The sequence below is a fragment of the Pelophylax lessonae genome (assembly GCF_965119305.1).
Source record: "Pelophylax lessonae genome assembly, contig: HAP1_SCAFFOLD_152, whole genome shotgun sequence".
Taxonomy (NCBI): Eukaryota; Metazoa; Chordata; class Amphibia; order Anura; family Ranidae; genus Pelophylax; species Pelophylax lessonae.
This window is the reverse complement of record NW_028120132.1, coordinates 82,237-98,842: the sequence shown is the minus strand read 5'-3', so window position 1 is coordinate 98,842 and position 16,606 is coordinate 82,237.

Sequence of the window (16,606 nt, the reverse complement as noted above, 5' to 3'; positions counted from 1 at the left end):
TATACCCCCTATACACATGTTCAGATGTCATGTCTGACATCAAACATGTCCTCAAAAAAGCACTGGCAGTGGCAGCCCCTGCAGCATAAAAAATGCTTGGCTGGTGAGAAGCCATATGGGTGTGCCGAAGCAATTCAGAGAAATTATCATTTCTCTATAGCGGTCACCCTGACATGGAAGGGTTTTGTCACCCTGCCATAGCAGTCACTGTCAGTTAACCCTACACTACACTACGGTCCCCTTACACTTAACACTTTCCCTACAGAAACTAAATTTTTGAAGCTAACTAAAGTGTAAAGGAGCACTCTAACTACACTAGATATCCCTTTCCTCACACTAATAAATGCTAAATGACACTTTTAAAGTAAAGTTAACAGAACTGCTTCCACTCTCTTCCATGTCCAGTATAACAATGCTAGGAATATGGCGGGGGCTATCTTATATACTGGGGGGCGTATTCACTAATGATTGGTCTATGGACCCCCTAGTCACTCCAATCACATTCCTAGCATTCTCCCGCCCCCTCAATTGGCTTTTGCTAATGGTTCTGGTCCAATCACGGGCTTTTAAAGCCCATTTCCTGAAGCATTGCATTTTGGGCGGTTCTGGTTGCCGAATTCCGAACTTTTTGGACAAAAAGTTCTAAATTCGGCCGAACCTCGAACACCCAATGTTCGGGCCGAACCGATGGTGGACCCGAACTGTTCGATCATCCCTAGTCCTGAGTTGGATGTTGAGAAGGTCCTGAGTTGGATGTGGTGGATGGAGGTGGAGAAGTCCCTGAGCTGGATGTGGTGGATGGAGGTGGAGGAGGTCCTGAGTTGGATTTGGTGGATGGAGGCGGAGAAGTCCCTGAGTTGGATGTGGTGGATGGAGGTGGAGGAGACTCTGAGTTGGATGTGGTGGATGGAGGTGGAGGAGACTCTGGGCTGGATGTGGTGGATGGAGGTGGAGGAGACTCTGAGTTGGATGTGGTGGATGGAGGTGGAGGAGACTCTGGGTTGGATGTGGTGGATGGAGGTGGAGGAGACTCTGAGTTGGATGTGGTGGATGGAGGTGGAGGAGACTCTGGGTTGGATGTGGTGGGTGGAGGTGGAGGAGACTCTGAGCTGGATGTGGTGGATGGAGGTGGAGGAGACTCTGAGTTGGATGTGGTGGATGGAGGTGGAGAAGTCCCTGAGCTGGATGTGGTGGATGGAGGTGGAGGAGACTCTGGGTTGGATGTGGTGGGTGGAGGTGGAGGAGACTCTGAGCTGGATGTGGTGGATGGAGGTGGAGGAGACTCTGTGTTGGATGTGGTGGATGGAGGTGGAGGAGACTCTGAGCTGGATGTGGTGGATGGAGGTGGAGGAGACTCTGGGTTGGATGTGGTGGATGGAGGTGGAGGAGACTCTGGGCTGGATGTGGTGGGTGGAGGTGGAGGAGACTCTGGGTTGGATGTGGTGGATGGAGGTGGAGGAGACTCTGGGTTGGATGTGGTGGGTGGAGGTGGAGGAGACTCTGGGTTGGATGTGGTGGGTGGAGGTGGAGGAGACTCTGAGCTGGATGTGGTGGATGGAGGTGGAGGAGACTCTGTGTTGGATGTGGTGGATGGAGGTGGAGGAGACTCTGAGTTGGATGTGGTGGATGGAGGTGGAGGAGACTCTGTGTTGGATGTGGTGGATGGAGGTGGAGGAGACTCTGAGTTGGATGTGGTGGATGGAGGTGGAGGAGACTCTGGGTTGGATGTGGTGGATGGAGGTGGAGGAGACTCTGGGCTGGATGTGGTGGGTGGAGGTGGAGGAGACTCTGGGCTGGATGTGGTGGATGGAGGTGGAGAAGGCCCTGAGTTGGATGTGGTGGATGAACAGAAGTACCTTTTCAGCAATTTTAGCTGTCCGGGAGGCTTTGGAGCGATGCAGGGCTGCTGGATGGAGAAAGTACTTGCTGGCATTGGATCAGGCGAAGGCTTTTGATCGAGTCAATCATGAGTACCTGTATTTGCTACTTGGTAGATACGGCCTGCAGGGGAGGTTTATTGATTGGCTGAAAACATTATATAAAGGGGCTGAGAGCTTCCCACTTGTTAATGGTTGGGTTGGACGGCCTTTTGAGGTTGGCTCTGGTGTGCGCCAGGGGTGTCCTTTGAGCCCCCTGCTATATGTATTCGCAATCGACCCCTTCATAAGAAGGTTAGAGAGTGGATCGTTGTGTGGGGTGCCTTTGGGCATTGCTGGTGTGCCGCCTTTGAAGGTCGTGGCCTATGCCGATGATGTGTCTGTTATTATCTCTGGGATGGAGGAGGCGCAGGAGGTGGTCTCTGTGATAGAGCAGTACACGGAGGCTTCTGGCTCTAAAATCAATCATGAAAAGAGTGAAGTTTTCTGGATGGGTGAGGAGGGTGAAAGCTTCGAACTTCCGGATGCCTTCCCAGAGCCCCAGTAGGAAATTAAAGTGTTGGGCATCAAATTTGGTCCTGGTGACTATGGTCATCGAAATTGGGAAAGCAGGTTGTTGAATGCCAATGCCAAGGTGGCAAGCTGGAAAAAATGGAAACTTTCCTTGAGGGAAAGGGTTGACTTGATTAAAACTTACCTGATCCCAATCTTTTTATATGTCAGCTTTGTCTGTATCTTGCCGGAATCTCTCTATGCAAAGGTGTACAGCTGCTTTTTCCAACTGTTATGGGGAAATAGGCTGAACCTGATCAAACGCAATGTAACTTACCTGTCCAGGCGGGAGGGTGGTCTAGGAATGGTCAACCCTATAGTTTTCTTTTCTCTGCTTTTTTAAAGTATAATCTTGGTAATATGTTAGCAGAGACCCCGCCGGGATGGGTGGGTATTTTTCAATCTTGGTTTAGGCCTTTTCTGCGATGCTGGGAAGATGGCGGGCCAGTGAAAAGTCTGAGAGTCCGACATGGCAAGCTTCCGGCTTATGTTGCCCCGTGTCTGAAAATACTTAGGCAGTGGCAGGTGACAGTGGGGGATATCAAGTCCCTCCCCAGAAAGCTTCTGGAGAAGAGGATTTTGGGCTCTGCTTTCAGTGTGTCGCTGACCTTAAGGGATTGCCCAGGCCCCGTAATGAGGGAGGGGTTGCGTTTAATTAACTTAGGAAGAATCCCTTTGAAGTTTAGGGATCAAGCCTGGCTCGCTTTCCATGGAAGGCTCTATGTGAGAGGGAACCTGAAGCATCGCCCTGTGGATGATCGGGATTGTCCTAGAGCGGAGTGTGTTGGTAAAGTGGAGTCTATGGACCACTTTTTGCTCCAGTGTCCCTTTAACATAGAGGTGTATAAAAGGGTGGGGAGGGCTTTAGGCATTCCCTTTCTCTATCGCATGAGTTATGCGGAGTGGGTGTACGGGGCATTCCCGACTCGCTGGGATTTTGATTTGGATACACTTTTTCTAGTTAGTATAGTTGTCCGTTACTTCACGTGGAATGCACGGTGCCAGATTACCCTGCGGAAGAAAGTCCTTCCTGTCGAGGTGGTGGTGTACGATATTCTGGGTGAGGTTGGGAAGATTCGGGGTCTTGAGAAGGGCAGGGAGCCTCGAGCGGTCTGGATAAGGGCGTGGAGGAATATCAGACCTGCTTTTGGTGAACTGTCCATCTCTGGGTGAAAAGCTTTTTTCCTATGCTATTTCTTTCACGCCCTTAGCTTTTGTTAGTTAATATCTTCATTTTTGAAGAAGGGCTGCATGCATAATGGGAGTGGTTTTGTTTCTTGACCTCACAGGTTTGATGTCTGGTGTGGTGGTGTGAGTCTTATTAAGATTATTTTTCCCGGTAATGATGTGTTTCATGATGTGAGTTTTGTTTTTGCTGTAAAGGCAGTCTTTATTTGAGAGCAGAACTTGCTATGTATTTTTTTCCCTTTTCATGTAAATATGTATATATTTATTTATGTATATTGATTTTATGATTATTGATTGCAAGATTGGAGGTGGAGGAGACTCTGGGTTGGATGTGGTGGATGGAGGTGGAGGAGACTCTGAGTTGGATGTGGTGGATGGAGGTGGAGAAGGCCCTGAGTTGGATGTGGTGGATGGAGGTGGAGAAGGCCCTGAGTTGGATGTGGTGGATGGAGGTGGAGGAGACTCTGAGTTGGATGTGGTGGATGGAGGTGGAGGAGACTCTGAGTTGGATGTGGTGGATGGAGGTGGAGAAGACTCTGAGTTGGATGTGGTGGATGGAGGTGGAGAAGGCCCTGAGTTGGATGTGGTGGATGAAGGTGGAGAAGGCCCTGAGTTGGATGTGGTGGATGGAGGTGGAGGAGACTCTGGGTTGGATGTGGTGGATGGAGGTGGAGGAGACTCTGAGTTGGATGTGGTGGATGGAGGTGGAGAAGGCCCTGAGTTGGATGTGGTGGATGGAGGTGGAGAAGGCCCTGAGTTGGATGTGGTGGATGAAGGTGGAGAAGGCCCTGAGTTGGATGTGGTGGATGGAGGTGGAGGAGACTCTGGGTTGGATGTGGTGGATGGAGGTGGAGGAGACTCTGGGTTGGATGTGGTGGATGGAGGTGGAGGAGACTCTGGGTTGGATGTGGTGGATGGAGGTGGAGGAGACTCTGAGTTGGATGTGGTGGATGGAGGTGGAGAAGGCCCTGAGTTGGATGTGGTGGATGAAGGTGGAGAAGGCCCTGAGTTGGATGTGGTGGATGGAGGTGGAGGAGACTCTGAGTTGGATGTGGTGGATGGAGGTGGAGAAGACTCTGAGTTGGATGTGGTGGATGGAGGTGGAGAAGGCCCTGAGTTGGATGTGGTAGATGAAGGTGGAGAAGGCCCTGAGTTGGATGTGGTGGATGGAGGTGGAGGAGACTCTGAGTTGGATGTGGTGGATGGAGGTGGAGAAGGCCCTGAGTTGGATGTGGTGGATGAAGGTGGAGAAGGCCCTGAGTTGGATGTGGTGGATGGAGGTGGAGGAGACTCTGGGTTGGATGTGGTGGATGGAGGTGGAAGAGACTCTGGGTTGGATGTGGTGGATGGAGGTGGAGGAGACTCTGGGTTGGATGTGGTGGATGGAGGTGGAGGAGACTCTGAGTTGGATGTGGTGGATGGAGGTGGAGAAGGCCCTGAGTTGGATGTGGTGGATGAAGGTGGAGAAGGCCCTGAGTTGGATGTGGTGGATGGAGGTGGAGAAGTCTCTGAGTTGGATGTGGTGGATGGAGGTGGAGAAGTCTCTGAGTTGGATGTGGTGGATGGAGGTGGAGAAGGCCCTGAGTTGGATGTAATGGATGGAGGTGGAGAAGGCCTTGAGTTGGATGTGGTGGATGAAGGTGGAGAAGGCCCTGAGTTTGATGTGGTGGATGGAGGTGGAGAAGGCCCTGAGTTGGATGTGGTGGATGGAGGTGGAGAAGGCCCTGAGTTGGATGTGGTGGATGGAGGTGGAGAAGGCCCTGAGTTGGATGTGGTGGATGGAGGTGGAGAAGTCTCTGAGTTGGATGTGGTGGATGGAGGTGGAGAAGGCCCTGAGTTGGATGTGGTGGATGGAGGTGGAGAAGGCCCTGAGTTGGATGTGGTGGATGGAGGTGGAGGAGACTCTGGGTTGGATGTGGTGGATGGAGGTGGAGAAGTCTCTGAGTTGGATGTGGTGGATGGAGGTGGAGAAGGGCCTGAGTTGGATGTGGTGGATGAAGGTGGAGAAGTCTCTGAGTTGGATGTGGTGGATGGAGGTGGAGGAGACTCTGAGTTGGATGTGGTGGATGGAGGTGGAGAAGACTCTGGGTTGGATGTGGTGGATGAAGGTGGAGAAGGCCCTGAGTTGGATGTGGTGGATGGAGGTGGAGAAGGCCCTGAGTTGGATGTGGTGGATGGAGGTGGAGAAGGCCCTGAGTTGGATGTGGTGGATGGAGGTGGAGGAGACTCTGGGTTGGATGTGGTGGATGGAGGTGGAGAAGGCCTTGAGTTGGATGTGGTGGATGGAGGTGGAGAAGTCTCTGAGTTGGATGTGGTGGATGGAGGTGGAGAAGGGCCTGAGTTGGATGTGGTGGATGAAGGTGGAGAAGGCCCTGAGTTGGATGTGGTGGATGGAGGTGGAGGAGACTCTGGGTTGGATGTGGTGGATGGAGGTGGAGAAGGCCTTGAGTTGGATGTGGTGGATGGAGGTGGAGAAGTCTCTGAGTTGGATGTGGTGGATGGAGGTGGAGAAGGGCCTGAGTTGGATGTGGTGGATGAAGGTGGAGAAGTCTCTGAGTTGGATGTGGTGGATGGAGGTGGAGAAGTCTCTGAGTTGGATGTGGTGGATGAAGGTGGAGAAGGCCCTGAGTTGGATGTAATGGATGAAGGTGGAGAAGGCCCTGAGTTGGATGTGGTGGATGGAGGTGGAGAAGACTCTGAGCTGGATGTGGTGGATGGAGGTGGAGAAGGCCTTGAGTTGGATGTGGTGGATGAAGGTGGAGAAGGCCCTGAGTTGGATGTGGTGGATGAAGGTGGAGAAGGCCCTGAGTTGGATGTGGTGGATGAAGGTGGAGAAGGCCCTGAGTTGGATGTGGTGGATGGAGGTGGAGAAGGCCCTGAGTTGGATGTGGTGGATGGAGGTGGAGAAGGCCCTGAGTTGGATGTGGTGGATGGAGGTGGAGAAGGCCCTGAGTTGGATGTGGTGGATGGAGGTGGAGAAGGCCCTGAGTTGGATGTGGTGGATGGAGGTGGAGAAGGCCCTGAGTTGGATGTGGTGGATGAAGGTGGAGAAGGCCCTGAGTTGGATGTGGTGGATGAAGGTGGAGAAGGCCCTGAGTTGGATGTGGTGGATGGAGGTGGAGAAGGCCCTGAGTTGGATGTGGTGGATGGAGGTGGAGAAGGCCCTGAGTTGGATGTGGTGGATGGAGGTGGAGAAGGCCCTGAGTTGGATGTGGTGGATGGAGGTGGAGAAGGCCCTGAGTTGGATGTGGTGGATGGAGGTGGAGAAGTCTCTGAGTTGGATGTGGTGGATGGAGGTGGAGAAGGCCCTGAGTTGGATGTGGTGGATGAAGGTGGAGAAGGCCCTGAGTTGGATGTGGTGGATGGAGGTGGAGGAGACTCTGGGTTGGATGTGGTGGATGGAGGTGGAGAAGGCCCTGAGTTGGATGTGGTGGATGGAGGTGGAGAAGTCTCTGAGTTGGATGTGGTGGATGGAGGTGGAGAAGGCCCTGAGTTGGATGTGGTGGATGAAGGTGGAGAAGGCCCTGAGTTGGATGTGGTGGATGGAGGTGGAGGAGACTCTGGGTTGGATGTGGTGGATGGAGGTGGAGAAGGCCCTGAGTTGGATGTGGTGGATGGAGGTGGAGGAGACTCTGGGTTGGATGTGGTGGATGGAGGTGGAGAAGGCCCTGAGTTGGATGTGGTGGATGGAGGTGGAGAAGGCCCTGAGTTGGATGTGGTGGATGAAGGTGGAGAAGGCCCTGAGTTGGATGTGGTGGATGAAGGTGGAGAAGGCCCTGAGTTGGATGTGGTGGATGAAGGTGGAGAAGGCCCTGAGTTGGATGTGGTGGATGGAGGTGGAGAAGGCCCTGAGTTGGATGTGGTGGATGGAGGTGGAGAAGGCCCTGAGTTGGATGTGGTGGATGGAGGTGGAGAAGACTCTGAGCTGGATGTGGTGGATGGAGGTGGAGAAGGCCCTGAGTTGGATGTGGTGGATGGAGGTGGAGAAGGCCCTAAGTTGGATGTGGTGGATGGAGGTGGAGAAGTCTCTGAGTTGGATGTGGTGGATGGAGGTGGAGAAGGCCCTGAGTTGGATGTGGTGGATGAAGGTGGAGAAGGCCCTGAGTTGGATGTGGTGGATGGAGGTGGAGAAGGCCCTGAGTTGGATGTGGTGGATGGAGGTGGAGAAGGCCCTGAGTTGGATGTGGTGGATGGAGGTGGAGAAGGCCCTGAGTTGGATGTGGTGGATGAAGGTGGAGAAGGCCCTGAGTTGGATGTGGTGGATGGAGGTGGAGAAGGCCCTGAGTTGGATGTGGTGGATGGAGGTGGAGAAGACTCTGAGCTGGATGTGGTGGATGGAGGTGGAGAAGGCCCTGAGTTGGATGTGGTGGATGGAGGTGGAGAAGGCCCTGAGTTGGATGTGGTGGATGGAGGTGGAGAAGGCCCTGAGTTGGATGTGGTGGATGGAGGTGGAGAAGACTCTGAGCTGGATGTGGTGGATGGAGGTGGAGAAGGCCCTGAGTTGGATGTGGTGGATGGAGGTGGAGAAGGCCCTGAGTTGGATGTGGTGGATGGAGGTGGAGAAGTCTCTGAGTTGGATGTGGTGGATGGAGGTGGAGAAGGCCCTGAGTTGGATGTGGTGGATGAAGGTGGAGAAGGCCCTGAGTTGGATGTGGTGGATGGAGGTGGAGAAGGCCCTGAGTTGGATGTGGTGGATGGAGGTGGAGAAGGCCCTGAGTTGGATGTGGTGGATGGAGGTGGAGAAGGCCCTGAGTTGGATGTGGTGGATGGAGGTGGAGAAGGCCCTGAGTTGGATGTGGTGGATGAAGGTGGAGAAGGCCCTGAGTTGGATGTGGTGGATGGAGGTGGAGAAGGCCCTGAGTTGGATGTGGTGGATGAAGGTGGAGAAGGCCCTGAGTTGGATGTGGTGGATGGAGGTGGAGAAGACTCTGAGCTGGATGTGGTGGATGGAGGTGGAGAAGGCCCTGAGTTGGATGTGGTGGATGGAGGTGGAGAAGGCCCTGAGTTGGATGTGGTGGATGGAGGTGGAGAAGTCTCTGAGTTGGATGTGGTGGATGGAGGTGGAGAAGGCCCTGAGTTGGATGTGGTGGATGAAGGTGGAGAAGGCCTTGAGTTGGATGTGGTGGATGAAGGTGGAGAAGGCCCTGAGTTGGATGTGGTGGATGAAGGTGGAGAAGGCCCTGAGTTGGATGTGGTGGATGGAGGTGGAGAAGGCCCTGAGTTGGATGTGGTGGATGGAGGTGGAGAAGGCCCTGAGTTGGATGTGGTGGATGGAGGTGGAGAAGGCCCTGAGTTGGATGTGGTGGATGGAGGTGGAGAAGGCCCTGAGTTGGATGTGGTGGATGGAGGTGGAGAAGGCCCTGAGTTGGATGTGGTGGATGGAGGTGGAGAAGGCCCTGAGTTGGATGTGGTGGATGAAGGTGGAGAAGGCCCTGAGTTGGATGTGGTGGATGAAGGTGGAGAAGGCCCTGAGTTGGATGTGGTGGATGGAGGTGGAGAAGGCCCTGAGTTGTATGTGGTGGATGGAGGTGGAGAAGGCCCTGAGTTGGATGTGGTGGATGGAGGTGGAGAAGTCTCTGAGTTGGATGTGGTGGATGGAGGTGGAGAAGGCCCTGAGTTGGATGTGGTGGATGAAGGTGGAGAAGGCCCTGAGTTGGATGTGGTGGATGAAGGTGGAGAAGGCCCTGAGTTGGATGTGGTGGATGAAGGTGGAGAAGGCCCTGAGTTGGATGTGGTGGATGAAGGTGGAGAAGGCCCTGAGTTGGATGTGGTGGATGGAGGTGGAGAAGGCCCTGAGTTGGATGTGGTGGATGGAGGTGGAGAAGGCCCTGAGTTGGATGTGGTGGATGAAGGTGGAGAAGGCCCTGAGTTGGATGTGGTGGATGAAGGTGGAGAAGGCCCTGAGTTGGATGTGGTGGATGGAGGTGGAGAAGGCCCTGAGTTGGATGTGGTGGATGGAGGTGGAGAAGGCCCTGAGTTGGATGTGGTGGATGGAGGTGGAGAAGGCCCTGAGTTGGATGTGGTGGATGGAGGTGGAGAAGGCCCTGAGTTGGATGTGGTGGATGGAGGTGGAGAAGTCTCTGAGTTGGATGTGGTGGATGGAGGTGGAGAAGGCCCTGAGTTGGATGTGGTGGATGAAGGTGGAGAAGGCCCTGAGTTGGATGTGGTGGATGAAGGTGGAGAAGGCCCTGAGTTGGATGTGGTGGATGAAGGTGGAGAAGGCCCTGAGTTGGATGTGGTGGATGAAGGTGGAGAAGGCCCTGAGTTGGATGTGGTGGATGGAGGTGGAGAAGGGCCTGAGTTGGATGTGGTGGATGAAGGTGGAGAAGTCTCTGAGTTGGATGTGGTGGATGAAGGTGGAGAAGGCCCTGAGTTGGATGTGGTGGATGAAGGTGGAGAAGGCCCTGAGTTGGATGTGGTGGATGGAGGTGGAGAAGACTCTGAGCTGGATGTGGTGGATGGAGGTGGAGAAGGCCCTGAGTTGGATGTGGTGGATGGAGGTGGAGAAGGCCCTAAGTTGGATGTGGTGGATGGAGGTGGAGAAGTCTCTGAGTTGGATGTGGTGGATGGAGGTGGAGAAGGCCCTGAGTTGGATGTGGTGGATGAAGGTGGAGAAGGCCCTGAGTTGGATGTGGTGGATGGAGGTGGAGAAGGCCCTGAGTTGGATGTGGTGGATGGAGGTGGAGAAGGCCCTGAGTTGGATGTGGTGGATGGAGGTGGAGAAGGCCCTGAGTTGGATGTGGTGGATGGAGGTGGAGAAGGCCCTGAGTTGGATGTGGTGGATGGAGGTGGAGAAGGCCCTAAGTTGGATGTGGTGGATGGAGGTGGAGAAGTCTCTGAGTTGGATGTGGTGGATGGAGGTGGAGAAGGCCCTGAGTTGGATGTGGTGGATGGAGGTGGAGAAGGCCCTAAGTTGGATGTGGTGGATGGAGGTGGAGAAGTCTCTGAGTTGGATGTGGTGGATGGAGGTGGAGAAGGCCCTGAGTTGGATGTGGTGGATGAAGGTGGAGAAGGCCCTGAGTTGGATGTGGTGGATGGAGGTGGAGAAGGCCCTGAGTTGGATGTGGTGGATGGAGGTGGAGAAGGCCCTGAGTTGGATGTGGTGGATGGAGGTGGAGAAGGCCCTGAGTTGGATGTGGTGGATGAAGGTGGAGAAGGCCCTGAGTTGGATGTGGTGGATGGAGGTGGAGAAGTCTCTGAGTTGGATGTGGTGGATGAAGGTGGAGAAGGCCCTGAGTTGGATGTGGTGGATGGAGGTGGAGAAGGCCCTGAGTTGGATGTGGTGGATGGAGGTGGAGAAGGCCCTGAGTTGGATGTGGTGGATGGAGGTGGAGAAGGCCCTGAGTTGGATGTGGTGGATGGAGGTGGAGAAGGCCCTGAGTTGGATGTGGTGGATGAAGGTGGAGAAGGCCCTGAGTTGGATGTGGTGGATGGAGGTGGAGAAGGCCCTGAGTTGGATGTGGTGGATGAAGGTGGAGAAGGCCCTGAGTTGGATGTAATGGATGAAGGTGGAGAAGGCCCTGAGTTGGATGTGGTGGATGGAGGTGGAGAAGGCCTTGAGTTGGATGTGGTGGATGAAGGTGGAGAAGGCCCTGAGTTGGATGTGGTGGATGGAGGTGGAGAAGGCCCTGAGTTGGATGTGGTGGATGGAGGTGGAGAAGGCCCTGAGTTGGATGTGGTGGATGGAGGTGGAGAAGGCCCTGAGTTGGATGTGGTGGATGAAGGTGGAGAAGGCCCTGAGTTGGATGTGGTGGATGGAGGTGGAGAAGTCTCTGAGTTGGATGTGGTGGATGAAGGTGGAGAAGGCCCTGAGTTGGATGTGGTGGATGGAGGTGGAGAAGGCCCTGAGTTGGATGTGGTGGATGGAGGTGGAGAAGGCCCTGAGTTGGATGTGGTGGATGGAGGTGGAGAAGGCCCTGAGTTGGATGTGGTGGATGGAGGTGGAGAAGGCCCTGAGTTGGATGTGGTGGATGAAGGTGGAGAAGGCCCTGAGTTGGATGTGGTGGATGGAGGTGGAGAAGGCCCTGAGTTGGATGTGGTGGATGAAGGTGGAGAAGGCCCTGAGTTGGATGTAATGGATGAAGGTGGAGAAGGCCCTGAGTTGGATGTGGTGGATGGAGGTGGAGAAGGCCTTGAGTTGGATGTGGTGGATGAAGGTGGAGAAGGCCCTGAGTTGGATGTGGTGGATGGAGGTGGAGAAGGCCCTGAGTTGGATGTGGTGGATGGAGGTGGAGAAGGCCCTGAGTTGGATGTGGTGGATGAAGGTGGAGAAGGCCCTGAGTTGGATGTGGTGGATGGAGGTGGAGAAGGCCCTGAGTTGGATGTGGTGGGGGTTGATATTTGATGGTCAGTGGTCTCCAGGTAGAGATTAACCCTCTGCTGATTTTCTTCTTTCCTCCCAGGAGATGGTCTTTTGCAGATGAGGACAGGCCGGTGGCCGGGCCGGGTTTATGGAGGCTTTTGAACCCCGGAGTCGGCTCTTCCCGGTTGTCTTGGAAATGCGGCATTCAGGAGTTGTCCGGAGAAGTTTGTGTCATCGGAATTAAAGTCTGGATTTGTGACCAGGCCGGGTCGGCCCTCCTTCCCCGAATCCCAGCACAAGGGAACTCTTTGTACGCTTCTAATCCTGCAGCAACACAGCTTTAGCAACATCCAGGGATAAAAGCCCCATCAAACCACAACTTTATGAGGGCAAATCTTTTCTAATCCTTCGCTTTAGCTAAACAAAGCTCCTCGCCCTCTAATCCGCTATTGCTTGGGAAAAAAAAAGCTCTGATTTTGTTTTTACTAAGAAGATGATCCAAAGGACTAATTTCCAGAGACTAACCAACTCTGACAGCCTATAAAATAGCCGCAGTAAAATAGATGCAAACTTTCCTCTCGGAGTGGAGGATGCAATAAGAAACATATCCAGGATTTAGCAGCTCTCCTTAAGCTTTCTCTTATTGTATTATCGGCTCCGTCTCCCAGCACCGGCCCTAAACTCTATTTGATCTTCTGAAAAGTAGGCGAAGAAAAGCGATTATTCCCAGCCCAACAATACATGGAAGTGTATTACCGCAAACAAAGGTGCTGCTGCCTTCATGGTCACAAAGCATCAAAAATTAGAAGATGTAAAGGGACATTCCATGGCCATTGACTCACCTCCTCCTGGCCATGCAGACTAATCGATCGTTATCGGGGGAAACTTCAAGTGAAGAAGTTGGTCGGTCCACCATTTAAGTGGTCAAAAGGTTAATAAAACGGGAGATGGCCAACGCAGTATTCATGGCCTACGGAGGAGGGCGCTGCCTCATCCAGACCAAGTACAATGATTTATTACAAATTCCATAATAAACAATATGCATTGCAATGGTTTCCATTGATGATGATACAGCCATATACATAGATAGAGAAATCCATATATGATAAAACACCACATGTATAATATCGTTCATAAAATTCCGTAGTAAAATACACAGTTGGTCTGTAAATAAACAGATATATCTTGGCATCTCTGGATCTCTACGCGTTTCGTGGATCCCGGTAAGGTCCACTCATCAGGAGTTTGATGCAACAAGGTGTCTATAAATCTGTAAAAATAATCCCATGTAAGTTTGAGATTAGAAAGGAGATGTAATGTTCGGTACTCCGCAAATAAAAGGGAGGATGTCAAACGAGTAGCGTTACTGCTTACGGCTCAAAGAGTGGGCCCAGCATCTGAGAGGGGAAGGGGCGGTGCTGAGACGATTGTCTATACCGGGGCTGAGGGGGGAATAAACCGTCCAGTTCTGGTCGCCAGTCCTCAGGAGGGATGTGTTGGAGCTGGAGAGAGTCCAGAGAAGGGCAACTAAACTAATTAAGGGATTGGAGGACCTTAACTATGAAGAGCATCTGCAATCGCTCGATTTATTCTCCCTGGAGAAGAGACGCCTGAGGGGGGACATGATGGCAATTTATAAATACCTCAATGGTGATCTCAGCATAGAAAAAAAGCTATTCAGTCGAAGGGATTGCATGAGGACTCGAGGACATACAATGCGATTAGATGAGAAGAGATTTAACCTCAGGCAACGTGGGGGGTTCTTTACTGTTAGGGCTACAAGATTGTGGAATTCTCTACCACAAGAGGTGGTATCTGCGGGAAGTATGGGAGACTCCTAGACTTACATCTCAGGGATCAGAACATTCAGGGGTATGAGAGATGATTACAGCCACACACACCTACACAGGGGGAACTCCGCCCACACACACCTACACAGGGGGAACTCCGCCCACACACACCTACACAGGGGGAACTCCGCCCACACACACCTACACAGGGGGAACTCCGCCCACACACACCTACACAGGGGGAACTCCACCCACACACACCTACACAGGGGGAACTCCGCCCACACACACCTACACAGGGGGAACTCCGCCCACACACACCTACACAGGGGGAACTGGATGGACTATTGTCTTTATTCAACCTCACCTACTATGTAACTATGTAACCCTAACTCTCACCTACTATGTAACTATGTAACCTTCCAGGTCCAGCCAAAGGGGGAAGCAGCCATGGGGTGACCCAGGACATCAGATGGAGTATGTGAAGGGTGTGAACACATATAGACCGAACAATACTAAAAGACGAGTGTGAATGAGGGTATAAAACCTAATAAAATATTGGTAGTAACGTCTCCAATATCTGTTCAGTGGATCCCAGAGAGTGAGAGGTGTAAGGATGACTGGTAGAATAAACACCGGTGTGCCAAACTTTATACATAAGGTGAAAAGAAAAAAGGAAACAATAAAAAGGAAAAAGTCCCCAAACCATTGGCCAAGAGCCAAAACATGATAGTAAAAACCGGATGAAAAAAAGTACAGAAGTGAAAGAAGTATAAAAATAGCGGGGGTGAGAACCAACCAATCAGAATAATACATGTATTTATACCTGTGCTAGGTAGTGATCCTAAGAGTCACCATGAAAAAAGGAGAGTATGCACCAACTCAATATTGAACCCTACGGACTAAGACTGGGATGCCATTAAAGGTCATGTGTGTGTAAAGGCCGGCGTCCCAATACTTTTGGTAATATAGTGTATATAGAGAGGGGTCCCAATACTTTTGGTAATATAGTGTATATAGAGAGGCGTCCCAATACTTTTGGTAATATAGTGTATATAGAGAGGGGTCCCAATACTTTTGGTAGTATAGTGTACATAGGGAGGCGTCCCAATACTTTTGGTAATATAGTGTATATAGGGAGGCGTCCCAATACTTTTGGTAATATGGTGTATATAGAGAGGCGTCCCAATACTTTTGGTAATATAGTGTATATAGAGAGGAGTCCCAATACTTTTGGTAGTATAGTGTATATAGAGAGGGGTCCCAATACTTTTGGTAGTATAGTGTATATAGAGAGGGGTCCCAATACTTTCCGGTTTTAATAGTGATTTTTATTATAAATTCTAATAAATATTGGATTATTCCATCAACTTTTTATACTTTAATTCTTGAGAGTCGGTGTGTAAATTGGGGCAGGCTGGTACCGGGCCGGCCTCAGGGTATTACTTTGCTCAGGGGCCCATGATTCTAATAGGACAGCTCTGTCCCGGGGCAAATGCTCCACAACTACCATTTCACTGCCCTTAACTATTGATGTCTTGTTGGGATTGGGGTTGGCATTGGGATTGGGGTTGGGATTGGGGTTGGGGTTGGGATTGGGATTGGGGTTGGGATTGGGATCGGGATTGGGATTGGGATCAGGATTGGGGTTGGGATTGGGATCGGGGTTGGGGTTGGGATCGGGATCGGGGTTGGGATCGGGATTGGGGTTGGGATTGGGATTGGGATCGGGATTGGGATTGGGGTTGGGATCGGGGTTGGGATTGGGGTTGGGATTGGGATAGGGGTTGGGATTGGGGTAGGGATTGGGATTGGGATTGGGATTGGGATCGGAATTGGGATCGGGATTGGGGTTGGGATTGGGATCGGGATTGGGGTTGGGATCGGGATTGGGGTTGGGATTGGGATTGGGGTTGGGGTTGGGGTTGGGATTGGGGTTGGGATTGGAATTGGGGTTGGGGTTGGGATTGGGATTGGGGTTGGGGTTGGGATTGGGATTGGGGTTGGGATTGGGGTTGGGATTGGGATTGGGGTTGGGGTTGGGATTGGGATTGGGGTTGGGATTGGGGTTGGGATTGGAATTGGGGTTGGGGTTGGGATTGAGATTGGGGTTGGGGTTGGGGTTGGGATTGGGGTTGGGGTTGGGATTGGGATTGGGGTTGGGATTGGGGTTGGGGTTGGTCCATCAAGTTGCTGAAGGGGTTAAAACCAATGGCGATCGGTGCTCCATCGGTCAGGGGGGCAGCAGATGGGCACGGAGTCCAGACCACACCATATACCCCCCCCCCCCATGGCGCCAGTTCACTCACCTTGTTCCTCCGGACAGACAGAAGGCTATGGCTTCCCCCTCAGTCTCCTCCATGTCCCCTCTCGGCGGCCGCCTCCTCCTCCTCCGCCAATAGGATGCCTAGTCCTTTGGCCAATTGGGAAACAGGTCTCAGGACCCGCTTCCTGATTGGATGGGAGAAGAATCCATGTGACAATAGCAAATATTAATTCGCTATTGTCATACACCTGGGTGGGCTCAGGGCGCAGCGCCCTGCGCCCCTGAGCCCACCCTTTTTTGAAGCCTATTAGAGCCTCTGGCTCCAATCACGTGCTTCAAAAAAAAAAAAAAACCCATTGGAATCCATGCGTCCGGCGCCCTGCATGTAGATTAGGATGCCGGATGCATGGATGGGGGCATGGATAAAGGGGGGGTGGCACCCCTGCGCCTCAATGGACGGGCCGCCACTGGTGACTTACCTTGGCGCTGGGTCAGGCTCCTCCGGCACCCCCTGCTAAGGTCACCTTATAAGTAGCACCGGCCCTGCTGGCTAGAATCGTCTACTACCGATGCCTCTACTGCGGGGATCTCCAAACTACGGCCCTCCAGCTATTGCAGAACTACACTTCCC